The sequence below is a fragment of the Stegostoma tigrinum genome, chromosome 9 (assembly GCF_030684315.1).
Source record: "Stegostoma tigrinum isolate sSteTig4 chromosome 9, sSteTig4.hap1, whole genome shotgun sequence".
Lineage (NCBI taxonomy): Eukaryota > Metazoa > Chordata > Chondrichthyes > Orectolobiformes > Stegostomatidae > Stegostoma > Stegostoma tigrinum.
In genome coordinates this window covers 90,559,477-90,575,161 of record NC_081362.1, presented here as the reverse complement: position 1 = coordinate 90,575,161, position 15,685 = coordinate 90,559,477, and the positions used below count along the sequence as shown (strand labels likewise).

Genomic DNA, 15,685 nt, shown 5'->3' with positions numbered 1-15,685 from the left:
GTTTATAACACTCCCATTAACTGCTTCAGCGGGTCTGTAACATTGAATGTGCCATATAAATAGGATGAGCTTTGATCCCAGAAATGAAATGATGAACTCATTCTAACCGATTGCGCAGCACATTGTCCAAGTTGGACGGGAAATTCTTAAGCCAATTTGGACTCTGGAAGGTGGAGAATGAAATGTCCTCCGTTATGGATGCAATGTACAATCGCAATATTCTGCCTCAAGTATTTCAAAGTTACAAAGTATTCCCCAACCCTAATTCAAATCTAAAATATTCCCTGTTTGTAGAGGGTTAAATTTATTTGCCACTTCTGCAATAAAAGCAATTTGAATCCTGGGCATTTACCAGCCTCTCCCGATAGGATTTTGCTGCTTTTTCTGTGTCACTGTAACATCCAGCAGCTCCAGTAAAGGCAAATCCATGTTTTCTGTGCAGTGTCAGGTTACATGTTGATGACCTTCTGGGGGCTCGAAGTTGGTTTGCCCTCCCCCACTTGAGCCTCTTGGCAACACCAGCTCTGTAAAACTTCACAAGCCACTGCTCCTGTACAATGCAGCTGCACATTCAGTGCAGAGTCCAACACCAATAAATCCCCAACCTCATGCTCAAAGGCAGAGCTGCAACTGCAGGCTCTTTCTAGTTAACATTCTCTCCTATTACGCCATCTCTCTTCCTTTCGTGCACCCTGTCCCTTTTCTCATTTGTACTTTCTTCCTCGAGTGCCCCTGTTCTCTCTTTCCTTTTCTCCCCTCGCTCTTTTGTATCTTGCCTGCTCTTCCTCTCTCCCTCAGCTGCAGTGTTGACCCTCATATTCCCTAATTTTTTACCAAACGCTTTATCGCTTTTCTCATTTTGCTCTTTCCCTTAGCCCTGCCTCTCCCTCCTCCTTTCTCCCTTTCTCTTAACTGCCTTTCCTCTGCTTCTTTCTTCGTCTTGCCCACATGATTGCTTCTTCTCTCCCAGTCTGCTGCCCAGTGTTTCAGACCTGGTACTGCAACTCAAGATCATCGATAATTCACCTTTAGACCAGACTGGTTATAGCCCTGAGTTCCGTTATGATGTTTAATGGTTAAGTCCAAACCAACCCTGCCTGCAAGATCAGTCTATGCTAGGGCAGACTGTGGGACACTTGACTTGGTTCCATGGTCCTGTGTGAGACAGAGAGAATTCATCCACGGTTACTTCTCCCCTTGCAATTCCAACACTCCAGCCCAGATGGAAGAAACATGGAAATGAAGAAAGTGATCTGCACTCATCTTGGACACTAACATGGACCTCACACTTGGACCAGGCCCATCAGTTCCACTTACTTATTCTGGTGAATCATGTTGAGGTTGTATATAATGTTGGTGAGGTCTCTTCTGGAGTGCTGTGTCCAGTTCTGGTTGTCCTAACATAGGAAAGATATTATTAAACTTCAGAAGAGAATTACCAGGACGTTGCCAAGAATGGAAGATTTCAGTTATAGGGAGAGGCTGGATAAGTTGGGACTTTTTTCACTGGAGTGTAGGAAGTTGACCTTATAGAGGTTTACAAAATAATGAGGGGCATAGACAAAGTGAAATGACAGGCGTCTTTTCCCTGGGGTGGAGGATTTCAAGACGAGAGGGCACATTTTTAAGGAGAGATGAGAAAGATTTTAAAAAAGACATAAGGAGCAACCTTTTTGCACAGAGAGTGGCTCGTGTGTGGACTGAACTTCCAGAGGAAGTGATGGATGCAGGCAGTTACAATGTTTAAAAGACATTTGGATAAGTTCATGAATAGGAAAGGTTTGGAGGGATATGGACCAGGAGCAGGAAGGCTGGACTGGTTTAGTTTGGGATTATGGCTCTCGTGGCTAGTGGTATTATCGCTGGGCTGTTAATCCAGAAACCCCAGGTATAATGCATTGGGCGGCAGATGGGGGCTAGGTTCAAATCCCACTATGGCAGTTGGTGGAATTTGAATTCAATTTTAAAAATTGCCGATTGTCAAAAAAACCCATCTGGTTCACTAATGCCCTTTAGTGAAGTTACCTGGTCTAGCCTACATGTGGCTCCATACCCACAGCAATGTGGGAATGGGCAATAAATGCTGCCTAGCCAGTGATGTCCTCATCTCTTGAATGACTGTGAAAAAATAGACTGATTGGACCGAAGGATCTGTTTCTGTGTTGTATGACTCTATGAATGTACCTTCTCTTGCCTTCCTACAGAGGTCGACTATTAGCTGCAATCTCTGGAAGATCAACAGCCCTCTGACATTGGAGGCAGCTTAATGGAGGTTCTTGAGATTGATTCTAGAGGTGAGTGATTTGTCCTATGAAGAGAAATTGAGCCGTTTAGGCCAGTATTCATAAGAGTTTAGACAATGGAAAAACATCTAATTGAGGCATATGAGATGCTAAAAGGGATTGGCAAAGTAAATTTAGGAAGGATGTCTCCTTGTGTGGGACAACCTAGAATGAGAAGTGAGATATCTAGGATAAAAGGGGGCCGATTCAAAACAGAGATGAGGAAAAATTACTTCTCTCAAAGTGTCATGGATCTGTGGAATTCACTTCCCCCAGAGTGCAGTGGTTGCTGGGTCACTGAGTAAATTTAAGGAGCAAATAGGCAGTTTTTATTTAGCAATGAGTTAAAGGCCGATGGACAGTGGGTGGGAAAGTAGAGCTGAGGATAAGATGAGATCACCTGTGATCCTATTAAATGGCAGATGAGGCTAGAAAGGCTGAATGGTCAACTCCTACTCCTTGTTATATTTTTATGAGACAGTAGGAACTGCTGACACTGGAGTCTGAGATAACAAGGTGTGGAGCTGGCCAGGCCAGGCAGCATCAGAGGAGCAGGAAAGCTGACGTTTCGGGTCTAGACCGTTCTTCAGCAAAAGCCTTCTCTGTTATATTTTTACATTCTTTTTAAGCAGTGAGGATGGCCAGCCTAAACTCATGGACACCATTTAGCCCCTCTATCCTGCTCCTCAGTTCAACAAGATCATGTCTGATTCTAACTTCAACCTAACATCACAAACTCAATATTTCAATATCCGCTAATGTCCGGGCTGAGGAATTCCAAGGATTCACAACCCTCTGAGTGAAGGAATTTGTCCTCATCTCAGTGAGGAAGTGAGTCGGAAACAGAGTTCAATTGCTTCTTAAACAATAGAACGTAACAAATGCTGTTGCATCAACCTCAGCCTATGTATAAAGCATGGAACTAGACGCTGATACTGACCTTGACAGGTAGTTTATTCACAAAATGCAACATAACAAACTCTATATTTTATGCTTACATGATGTCCCAGCAGTTTCTAAGTACTCAATTAATGCCCTTTGCTTGTGTACCATAGCAACATCATTAACATAGTACAAACACTGGCTGAACTCAGCTTCAGCTTCAGTCACCTACCTTTGTTTCGTAGTTCTTCATGTGCACACTCAAAATGAAATAGACAGTGATATGAGTGACCCTTGCTTCTGGGTTTGATGGCGGTGGTCTTAAGCCCCATTCGATAGGGTAGTCTGATAAATAACTGGTAAGGTCATTCAGCTCTTCGAACATAGTCCATCAGAGAAAGGTTCAAAAATGACAGAACGGGCAACTTTTTTACACAGAGAGTGGCTCGTGTGTGGAATGAACTGTCGAGAAAGTGGTAAATGTGGGCACACTTACAACATTTTAATGACATTTGGATAAGTAAGTGAATAGGGAAGGTTTGAAAGGATATGGGCCAAGCACGGGCAATTTTGGGAACATGGTTAGTGTGGACTGGTTAGCCTGAAGGGTCTGATTCCATTCTTTTTGACTCTATGCCCATATTCACACTTTCTCCCCATACCATTAACGCCTTTAATATCTAAAAACACTTATCAATCTCTTGCTTGAACATATTCAGTGGCCTGGCCTCCACAGCCTTCTGTGGTAGACAATTTACAGGTTCTCTCCACTTTGGGTGAAGAAATCTTTCTTTATCTCAGTCCTAGATGGCCTACTCCATATGACCCCTGGTTCTCATCTCCCCATCCAAGGAAAACATCCTCACTGCATCAATGCTGCCTGACACTGCTAGAATTTTATACATTGTAATTGTAATTCTACCCACATCCACCACTTCCTCAAGAAGTTCATTCCACACATGAACCACCCTTTGTGTAAAAAATTGGGCTTTCATGCCTTTTTTAAAACCCTCTCTTCTCACCTTAAAAATGTGCCCCCTGCTCTTGAAATCCCTGATCCCAGGAAAAAGACAACTGCCATTAACTCCATCTATACCTCTCATTATTTTATAAACCTCTGTAAGATTGCCTCATAACTTCCTACTCTCCAGTGAAAGAAGTCCCAGTCTCTCCAGCCTTTCTTTATTACTCAAGCCTTCCATACCCAGTAACATCCTGATAAATCTCTTCTGAGCCCTCTCCTGCTTAATAATATCCTTCCTATAACTGGGTGACCAGAACCGGACACAGTATTCCAAAATCCTTCAGGGAAAGAACCTGCATCCTTACTTGGTGTAGTCTGTCTGTGACTCCAGACCCACAGTAATGCAGCTGACTGCTAAATGCCCTCTGAACAATAAACTCTAGTCTAGCCAGCCATTAACCATACCCTGTGAATTAATATATATATATATATTTTTAAAAGCAGTATAAAACCTCGAGTATACAAACAGCAGATCATCATATTTGGTCCCTGGCATTGTGTGATGCTGTTTATGCCAGTAATAACAGTGGTTATAATAGGAACTATGTTTATTGCATTCCTTATTCATGTATGTGTTGTGTAAATAGCATGGCTAAAGCTGAAGCTATCCACACACTCCAGAGGCTCTGCAAACGGTTGACAACCCTCCAACATTGTTCTGGAGGATTCAGAAATTGAAAATTAATTGCCAAGGAAAGACTTTGAAGCAATATTTTGTTTCTGACTTCACAGTAGAAGACACAAATACTTGCGAAGAACATCTAACAATCCAGAGGCCACAAGGACGAAGGAACATATATCCTTTACAATGCCCAGAGAAAAGAAATATAAGGAACATTAATGAGCGAAAAGGCTGATAAATACTGTTGATTGGATGGTCTGCACCCTCGGGTCCTAAAGGAAGTGGCTGCAGCAATATTGGATGCATTGAAAATAAGAACGAGGAGCAGGAGTCTACGATCATAACTGATTCACAAAGCTTTGAGAGAAATAATTTCTCTACATCTCTGTTTTAAATTTGTCATCTTTTAGTTGAAAACTATGACCTCTCATTCTAGATTGCCCTCACAAGTGGAAGCATCCTCTCTACATCTACTTTATCAGTTGCCTTTGTCACCTTTTAGCATCATTTACAAGGATGTTGCCAGGGTTGGAGAGTTATTGGGAAGAGGCTGAATGGGTTGGGGCTATTTTGCCTGGAGCATCAGAGGCTGAGAGCTGTCTTTATAGAGGTTTATAAGATCATGAGGAGCATGAAATGGGTGAATAGTCAAGGTCTTTTCCCAGACTAGGTGAATCCAAAGCTACAGGGCATAGACTTAAGGTGAGAGGGGAAAGATATAAAAGGGACTTAAGGCCACAACCTTTTCATAGAGAGGGTGGTGCGTGTATGGAACGAGCTGCCAGAGGAAGTGGTGGAGGCTGGTACAACATTTAAAAGGCATCTGGATGGGTACAGAACAGGCAAGGCTTAGAGAGATATGGACCAAATGCTGGCAATGGAACCAGAATAATTTAGGATATTAGGTCAGCATGGCTGATTTGGACCAAAGGGCCTCATTCCAGGCTGTACATCTCTATGATTCTATGACTTATATACCTTAATTAGGCTTCTTTTTCTTCTAAATTCTGGAGAGTGCTTGACTTAGTGAGTCTAAAGTGCTCAATTTCTTTTCACAAGACATATCCCTCATGTCTGGAATCGATCTACTGAACCTCCTCTGAACTGCCTCTAATAGAAGTATATCCCTTCTCAAGTAAGTGGACCAAACTTCTACACAATACTCCAGGTGTGGAATCACTAGCTTTGATTGTAAGTTTTCAAAATCCCCTGGATCCCACAAAGGAAGTAGACAATTTATAATGTAACACCATTATTTAGGGAAAGGAGGGAAAGCAAGAAATTTCAGAAGACTTACTTTAACATTCAACGTTGCAAAAAATCTATAATTCATTATTAAGGAGGAAGGAGCAGAATATTTAGAAAATCATGATATTATCAGGCAGCGTTAACTTGGGTTTGTGAAAGGGATCCTGCATTTGACAAATTTATTAGATTTCTTTGAGGATATAACACAAACAGTGAATAAAGGGGAACCAGTAGATGTAGGGTATTTAGATTTTGAAAAGACATTCAACAAGGCATCTTGTGAAAGCCAACTGCACAAGATAAGAGTTCATGTTGTTGGAGGCGATAGAGGTTTGACTAATGAGCAGGCAACAGAGTTGGGATAAAGGGGTCATTTTCAATTTGTGGCATACTGTATCCAGTAGAGTCCCTAAGTGATCAGTGCTAACATCTGAACTACAAATGATTTATATTCATGATCTGAATGAAGGACCAACTGGATTGAAGGCAAAGTTCTGATGGTACAAAGTTAGACAGGAAGGAAAGATGTGAGGACGACACAAACATCTGCAAAGAGATATCGACAGGTTGTGTGAATGGGTATGAATTTGGCACAGGGAATATATTGCGAGAAAAGTGTGAGATTGCGCACTTTGGCGAGAAATATGGAAAAGCAGTAAATTATTTAATTTCAGTGAGACCACAGGATGTTGCACTGTAGACGAATTTGGATGTTCTAAGAGTCACTGAAGTGGACATGCAGAGGCATGGAGTAATTAGGAAGGCGAGTGAAATGTTAACCTTTATTACAAAGGAGATGGTGTATAAAGAAAGGGAAGTCTTGCTGCAACTACACAGGATATTTTTGTGTCTGCCTCTAGAATCCTGTTTTGGTCTCCAGATCTAAGAAAGGGTAGACTTGTATTATGAGCTGTTCAGAGAAGGAACGAAGGGATTGGTTTAAGTAGAAATGTTGAGAAGGTAGAGGCCTATTCTCACCAGAATTTAGAGCAAGGAGTTTCTTTTCACAGAGGATTTTAATTCTTTAAAATTCTTTAAAGCAGAAAGCAATGGAAGCTGGGTCATTGACACATTGAAGGCTGTGTTAGGCAGAGCTACAAGGGTTATGGGCAGGGGATGGGATAGTGGCCAGTCAGGAAAGTGGGGCTGAGGTCAAGGTCAGATCAGCCATGACCTTAGTGAATAGAGAAGTTTTCGTCAATCACTCACTAACGAGCACGATTGTCCATCTCGGAAATTCCACGTCACTTGACATGGGTTCTGCACATCCTTTCATGACTGATGAGCCCAATCCTAGAGTTGGGTCTCTGACCACATATTTGTGTTTCCAAGAGGTGGGATTGGACCTTGGACTCAAGATCCCCGGATTTCCTTTCTCTGGTTCCATTCCATATTTCCTTTGCCAACGAGAATCGCATTCTTCCACACTGGAGGTTCCTCCAAATCTGTTTCTTCTGAACAAGGGTCTCTTGCATATTGTCATTTATGCTGCATTTCTTGAGAGCTGCCTTCAGGGAACCGTTGAACCTCATTGGTGGAGTATGCTTTGAAGACCTGAATGGCCTTATAATCTTAGGTCAAAGCTGTGAGCAATTTGGACAGTAAAGTCAAAAAGATGTTTAATGTGATTTATTATTGTCACATATACTTAGGTAGAGTAAAAAGTTTTATTTTGTGTGCAGTACAGGCAAGTCATACCAGACAAAGTACATTAGGAAAATATAACAGAGCGAGGAATACAATGTGAGGATAGCGAGAACTGCAGTTGCTGGAGTCAGAGACAACACAGTGCGGAGCTGGATGAACACAGCGGGCCAGGCAGCATCCGAGGAGCAGGAAAGCTGACGTTTCAGGTCAGGACCTTTCTTCAGAAACGGGGAGGGGGAAGGAAGCTTGGAAATAAATAGAGAGGAGGGGTAGGACTGGTGAAGGTAGGTGGGACAGTGATAGGTGACTAGGGAGTGGTGGGGATTGCTCAGTGAGGTGAGAGAAGTGGATAGGTGGGAGAGAAGATGGATAGGTTGCATCAGGTCAAGGAGGTAGGGATGAGAGGGAGGGTTGGTCATGGGATGAGGAAGATTTTAAAACTGGTGAATTCCACGTTTAGGCCATGTTTAGGAATATGATGCCATGGCTGCAGAGAAGGTGCACAAAGAGCAAGATCAACATTAAATTTGAAGCTAGAGAGGTCTGATAAATCTAATAACAGCAGATTCTCAATATCAAGTGGAGTGATTCTGAAGATTAACATCTTCAGTGCTGGGCCCTCAGGAAAAGACTGAGTTGGATCATCTGTTCAGCACTTCAAACTGAAATTAGTTCAAGGCTTCACCTTTACCTTTTGCACTTACCTGGAAGGGCACGGCTCCAATAACACTAAAAAAACTTGACACCATCCAGGATAAAGTAGCCCACTTGATTGACACCACATCCAAAAGCATCTACTCCCTCCACCACTGATAGTCAGTAGCAGCAGTGTGTACTATCTACAAGATGCACTGCAGAAATTCACCAAAGATCCTCAGACAGCACCTTCCAAACCCACTTCCATCTAGAAGGATAAGGGCAGCAGATACACGGGAACACCACGACCTGCAAGATCCCCTGCAAGACACTCACCATCCTGACTTGAACATATATTGTTGTTCCTACTCTGTCGCTGGGTCAAAATTCTGGAATCCCCTCCCTAAAGGCATTGCAGGTCAACCTACAGCAGGTGGGCTGCAGCGGTTCAAGAAGGCAGCTCACCACCACCTCCTCAAGGGCAAATAGGGATGGGCAAGAAATGCTGGCCTGGGCAGTGATTCCCACATTCCACAGATGAAGAAGATCAAACTCACTTACTGGGGTTCATTATCAAACAGGATGATGCCAATCAGGGCGCCTCTCCCTCTTGTTCACTGATTAATTTTTGACAATCACTCACAATTGAATATAACAGCTTGTGGAGCTTTGAGCTGATTTGCCGTCTGTAGATTTCCTCTTGTCTTGTGCTGTTTTGTCATAAGTTGTAAATTCACCAGGTTAATATGTGATCTTGGCTATACCTGATGTTGCTGTAGGCATGCCCTCCTGCGCTCTTTATTGCACTAGCAATCATAGTAGTTGTAAAGCGAGGGAAGATGCTGGGCCATGGGTGTGATGGCTGAATAAAATTCTGTTGCTAATGATGCCCCATAGTACCTCAGATGTTAAATTTCTCAATCTGTTCTCAATCTATCATCTTTGACACAGTGGTGGTCTTCCGTATAAAGACAGGACTTTGTGCTGGTGACTTTCACTGATACTGTATTAAAGGATATGCTGATGACAGATAGATTGGTGAGGATCATGTTGAGTTTCCCCTCTGGTTGGTTGACTCACTAATGAAGACCTAGTCTCACAACTATGCCTTCGAGAACTCAGCCACCCCGGCCTATTGGCATTACCATGTGTATCTTGGTGATGAGCACATAAAAACTGAGAAACTAGGAGCAGGAGTAGGCCATTCAGCCCCTCAAACCTGCTCCACCATTCAATATGGCTGATCATCAAACTCAGTCCTCTGTTCCCACTTTCTCCCCATACCCTTTGAAACCTTTAGCCCTAAAAACTATCTCTGGACTTCTTGAAAACATTCGCTGTTTTGTCTTCCAAGATAATAAAATGTGAGGCTGGATGAACACAGCAGGCCAACCCAGCCTCTCTTCATGCATCAATCCTGCCATCCTGGGAATCAGTCTGGAGGAAAGGAAGATCGGCCAAGGAAGGGCAGAAGATGACTGTAAATAATGAAGGAGACCAAACAGCATCCCCTGGCTCTTGGAGCAAGTTATTTTTCATCATTCATACGTGGGATGAAAGTGTCACTGACTGGGCCAGCATTTATTGCCCATCCCTAATTGCCCAGAGGGCAGTTAAGAGTCAACTGCTGTGGGTCTGGATTCACATGCAGGCCAGGCCAGGTCAAAACAGCAGATCTCCATCCCTAAAGGCCAATGGTGACCCAGATCAATTTTTCTGACAATCGAGAGCAGTGTCATGGTTATCATTAGATTCTTAATTCTGGAGATTTATTGAATTCAAATGCCACCATCCGCACTGGTGGGATTTTGATCCCAGGGCCCCGCAACATTACCTGGGTCTCTGAACTAACAATCCAGTGATAATGCTGCAAGATCATTTCTGACCCTCTGAGCTCAAACCATTTAACTTCACCGAATAGCTACAGAAGGTAGCGAATGGTAAGCCATGCAGTCTATTGTGTTCTAACCCCTAGTACCAATCTCCAGACCATTCCCCATCTCTCTAACCACCATTTCTATCCAAATACCCAACCAATGCCCCTCCTGGATGATTCAATTGAATCTGCTCCCAGCATATTTCCAGGCAGTGCATTCTACATACTGACCGCTCATTGAGTGAGAGAAGTTTTTTTTCTCACATCTGCCTTACTATTTTTGCAAACACTTTAAGTGCAAAGGGGAGGCAATGGCCTAGTGGTGTTATCGCTGGACTGTTAATCCAGAGACCCAGATAATGCTCTGGCGACCTGGGTTCAAATCCCACCACGGCAGTTGTGGGAATTTGAATTCAATAAATATCTGGAATTAAGAATCTAATAATGACCACAAAACCAATATCAATTGTTGAAGAAAATCCATCTGGTTCACTAATGCCCTTTAGGGAAGGAAGCTGCCATCCTTACCTGGTCTAGCCTACATGTGACTCCAGACCCACAGCAATGTGGTTGCCTCTTAACTGCCCTCTGGGCAATTAAGGATGGATAATAAGTGCTGCCTGGCCAGCAACACCCTCATCCCATGAATGAATAAAAGGAAGAAGCTCTCATTTTTGTTCCTTTTTTACAAGTGGGGACAATTTATCTCCCGCACCCTATCCAGCCCCACTCGTGATTTTGAAAACCTCGACCAAGTCATCTCTCGGCTTTCTTCTCTCCCAGGAGATCAGGCCCAGCTTCATCAATCTATCCTGATCCTTGAAGTACTTGTGCAGCCAAGAGGAGGGAGCTGCCAGAACCAGCCAGGACCACACACGGTGACTGTGAGCAATGCAGAGTTGACCCAAATTCCCCCAGCAACACATCTGAGGCTGTGTTCGTGGCTACCAGGAACCCTTCACAGTGTCACTCACAGCACAGGGCTGTCTTGCCAGGAGGAGATGGAGGGGGTGCAGACACAGAGTCAGACAGCCCTGCTGCAAGTGAAAGAAAGCCAGAGAGAAGAACAGTTTAATGGCTGAATGAACTCCAAATCAAAATCATGTGAAGGTGGCTTCCACGTGATTAAGAGGAGACCTCTGATTGGACAAATGCTTTAGTTCTGCATTCAACACAGGCAAGACAAACCCCTGATAGAGCTAAATGTTGTATTTGGTTCTAGCATGCAGTGGAAGATTCACTATAGCCTGCCTCATAAGCCAGCATTATTTATTACACTGGTATCACCGATCCTGGGCAGTGATGAGAAAGACACACAATTCTTGACAGATGGCATGGCTCACCCTTACCCAACCCCCCCACCATCAACGTAACACCCACCACTCTCCCCTGGGTCGCAGATGGCCTCATTCTAATGTGGTCACTCCCAGAGTGTAAGATTCTTCCAGCAACACTGTCTCTTTAATAACAAAACCTGTGTGTGTGAGACTGCTCTCACTTTTTATGCAACTGTCTCCAGTTTGATGGACTCCTTGACACATTGCCATGCATACATTCTCCTGTAGACAGATCCAGCAATGTGTAATAAATCCCACAGGAGGCTTGTTTCTGCACTAAATCGAGTGGCTCAAGGACACAAAGCGTCCTCCACTCATAAATTCTCCTTTGTTTTTCCTCTCGGCCCCAAATCAGAGAAACTGTGTGTGAGCAAAGTGGGTGAGTCAGCCTTCTCTAGGGTCTGCATGACACCAACGTGCCATCTGTCTCCTGCCTGGCATAATGGGGACTCAGGCTGCATGGTTTTAGGAAGTGTTTGTGCTGATCCCTTGTCTGAACTCAGTTGGTAGCACCCTCAGGCTCAGGTGAGGAGATAGTACGATAGTGGCAGCTTGAGTGGAAACATCGTTTGGTGATAATGGCCAGGCGGAGTTTTTGGGGGTAACCAAGAAAGTGGGATTGAGACTACAAACCATTGAGCCACAGTCTTACTGAATGGCAGAGCAGGCCGTAGGGGTGAATGGCCTGGCACTGAGGTGGGTGGTGGGGGTGGGCGACACTATCAGGTGTGCCAAGTTTCAGATGAGATATTGAATTAAGTCATTGTCTGCTACACCGCTTGACCTAAAAGATCCCACGGCACTGCATTTTGGGAGATTCCTGCCCCAGTGACCTGTCACTACTTCCTCTCAGAGTAAAGATCAAGGGAGAGCCTACCTACACTTGACCAACATCCCCCAGCCCCCCACCCACTCCCCTAGCCATTCAGTGTCCTTGGGCTGAGCACATTGGTCAAAAAGCCCTGCCTCCAACAGTCACCTCCAGATCTCCTGTCCCAGCAGCACCACCAGGAGTGACGGACATTCCCGGGATTGGAGGCAGCCCTGAAGAGGAGACACCTATGGTGTTTCAAAGAATCTGGGGCTTTGCTGGGGGCAGTTCAAAGAGGAAGCATGCTTTCCCAGCCTCCTGTAATGCCCCCCAACCCCCTCCACCTCCAAACCCTCCACACAACCTCGACACCAATATTTCGCTCGGTGGCTAGCACCAGGATGTAGCCAAGGGGAGATCCCAGTGTTGGTCTGATGACCCACTTACGGGCCCATTAACCAGGATTCAACTGGTCGAGGTACAAATGGGTCTCTCAATGCCACCCCTAGAGGGTAGGTGGAGCCTGAAGGGGGTGTAATTAATGTTGCCATGGCGTCCAATTGGAAACACAACTCCCGCCTGCTCTTAGGGGCCTATAAAATTCAGTCAGCCAACTCTAGATTTTGGACAATCTTCTTACCAGGAATGTCCCAGTGGATTCTAGTTTGTCCTCTTTCCCATCGTAGCCGCGCAAATCGAGGGTTAATGATGATGCCACATGTGACACTGAAATATCAACGCTGTCCACTATTGCGTCATAATCCTACACGCGACAGCTCGGATTTATTTAGCACTGTTAGCAGAGCCCTAGATCAAAAACAGAAGCTGCTGGTAAAGCTCAGCAAAGCCTGGCAGTATTTGTGAAGAAAAATATCAGAGTTAACATTCCTCAGAACTGAGGAACCCTGTCCCAAGATGTAAGGGCAAAAGCAAAACCAAAACTAAAGCAAAAAATGGATTTGCGTTTTAATGTAGAACCAACCACAGCCTCAGCACAACTCAAACCATTTTGAAGACACATAGTTTTTTCTTAACTCTCGTACGACAAGAAATAAAAATAGTCCAAATCAACTGGGCCAATTACACCTCCTCATCAGTAGCTGTCACACAGGTAGATCAGACGTGGTTCACTAGATTGATTCCAGAAATTAGGGGTTTAACTTCTGAAGAGAGATCAAGCAGCTTCTGGCTATATGCACTAGAGTTTAGAAGACTGTGAAGAGATTTCATCGAATCCCTACAGTGTGGAAACAGGCCCTTCAACCCAACAAGTCCGCAATGACCCTCAGAGCATCCCACCCAAAACCAATCCCCCTAATCTATACTTCTCTGATCACTATGGGCAATTTAACATGGCAAATCCACCCTAGCCTGCACTTCTTTGGACAGCGGGAGGAAACCGGAGCACCTGGAGGAAACGCACGCAGAGACAGGGGGAATGTGCAAACTCCACACAGACAGTGGCCTGAGGGTGGAATCGAACCCAGGTCCCTGGTGCTGTGAGGTAGCAGTGCTGACCACTGAGCCACCGTGCCACCCAATTTAATTGGGGTCGGTAAGGATCCAAAAGGGGATTGACAAAGTAGACATAGAGTCATAGAATTTTACAGTACAGAAGAAGGCCATTCACCCATTATATCTGCACTGGCTCCTGAATAGGGTACCCAGCCAATCCTTCTTACAAGCCCTATCTCTATAGCCATTGAGTAATAGAGGTGTAGAGTCATACAGCATGGAAACAGACCCTCTAGGAAGTCACACCCCAACCTCCTAGTCTCCAGTGAAAAACATCTCAGCCTATTCAGCATCACCTTATTACTCAAATCCTCCATTCCTAGCAACAGCTTGGTAAATCTCTTCCAAATCCTCTCCAATTTTGTAATATCCTTCCTATAACAAGAAGACTAGAACTGGACACAGTACTCCAGAAGACCCCTTATACAATCTCAACATGACATCCCAAATCCTACACTCAAAGGTCTGATCATTGAAGGTAAGGGTGCTAAATGCTGTCTTAACCACCCTATCTTTGTTAGAAGATAGCCTAGAAGATGTCTTTCATGGATGGAATATACAAGTGGGGAAGTCTTGCTAAGGCTATGCGAGGATGTGGAGGTGCCGGTATTGGACTGGGGTGGACGAAGTCAGAAGTCACATGCCACCAGGTTATAGTCCAACAGGTTTCTTTAAATCACAGGCTTTCAAAGTGCTGCTCCTTTGTCAGGTGAAGTAGAGGAAAGCACAACTCCACTTCACCTGATGAAGCAGCAGTGTTCTGAAAGCTTGTAATTTCAAATAAACCTGCTGGACTATAGCCCGGTGGCGTATGCCTTCTGACATAAAACTATGCAAGGCACTGGTCAAGTTGGAATACTATGTACAGCTTGGTCCCCTTTTCTAAGGAAACATATAAGGTTATTGGAGGCAGTCCAGAGAAGGTTCACTAGGTTGATCCTGGACCTGGAGTGATGTTGAGTAGATTGGAGTTACACTCAATCGGTTTTCAGGTAAACAGCAGGCTACCTTAAGAAACATTTAAAATTCTTCAGGGGCTGGACAGGGAAAATACAGAAAGGTGAATTCCTCTAATGAGAGAGTCTAGGATCAGAGGGGATAATCTCAGAGTAAGGAGTCATTCATTTTTAGACAGAGATGAGGAGGAATTTCTTCTCTCAGAGGCTGGTGAATCTGTGGAATTCTTGACTACAAACTGCTTTTGAGGCTGGGTCATTGAGTATATTCAAAGCTGAAATAGGCAAATTTTTAATCAGTACGGGAATCAAGGGTTATAGGGAAAAGGTTGAAAATAATCAGATCAGCCATGATCTCATAGAATGGCAGCACAGACTTGATGGACCTACTTCCGCTCCTGTGTTTTATGATCTTATGGTCTTAAACTATATTGAGCAGTATGGTTAGCAGAAGAAAATTAAAACAGAACTAAAAAGAGTTCTGATCAGAGTAGAGCGAAAGAGGGAAGTTTGAAGGTGTGCCAGAAGGTTAATGTGGAGAAGCATTGGTTGATATGACCACCAGGAAAAGTTGTAAAATCATTTTGCCCCAGACATGTTTAGCCAAGATGTTTGCTAATGGTGAGGGAGTTGTGCAGAATCAAATGATTATGAAGAATGGGCTAATAGAGTTGCAAAGGGGATACCAATAGTTACTCCAAAACAAATGGTGCCTGAATCCAACCCAAATCCAATCTGAGTCAGACATATCTGATGAAAAGGAAAACTAGTCCTTGTTGCAGAAAGCTTCTCCCCAGACTCAGACCAAGATGGATCAAGATCCCTCTTAAAGTTCCGAAAGTTTGATTC

The 15,685-nt window shown here is 44.1% G+C and overlaps 1 long non-coding RNA gene across 1 annotated transcript; it reads left to right on the top strand.

Moving 5' to 3' along the window:
- The first annotated feature begins 661 nt into the window (after positions 1 to 661).
- LOC125455157 (uncharacterized) lies at positions 662 to 9,286 on the top strand. The gene is made up of 3 exons (XR_007248168.2): positions 662 to 1,325; positions 2,205 to 2,294; positions 4,921 to 9,286. It is a non-coding gene; the product is annotated as an uncharacterized LOC125455157 (long non-coding RNA).
- The last annotated feature ends 6,399 nt before the right edge of the window (positions 9,287 to 15,685 follow it).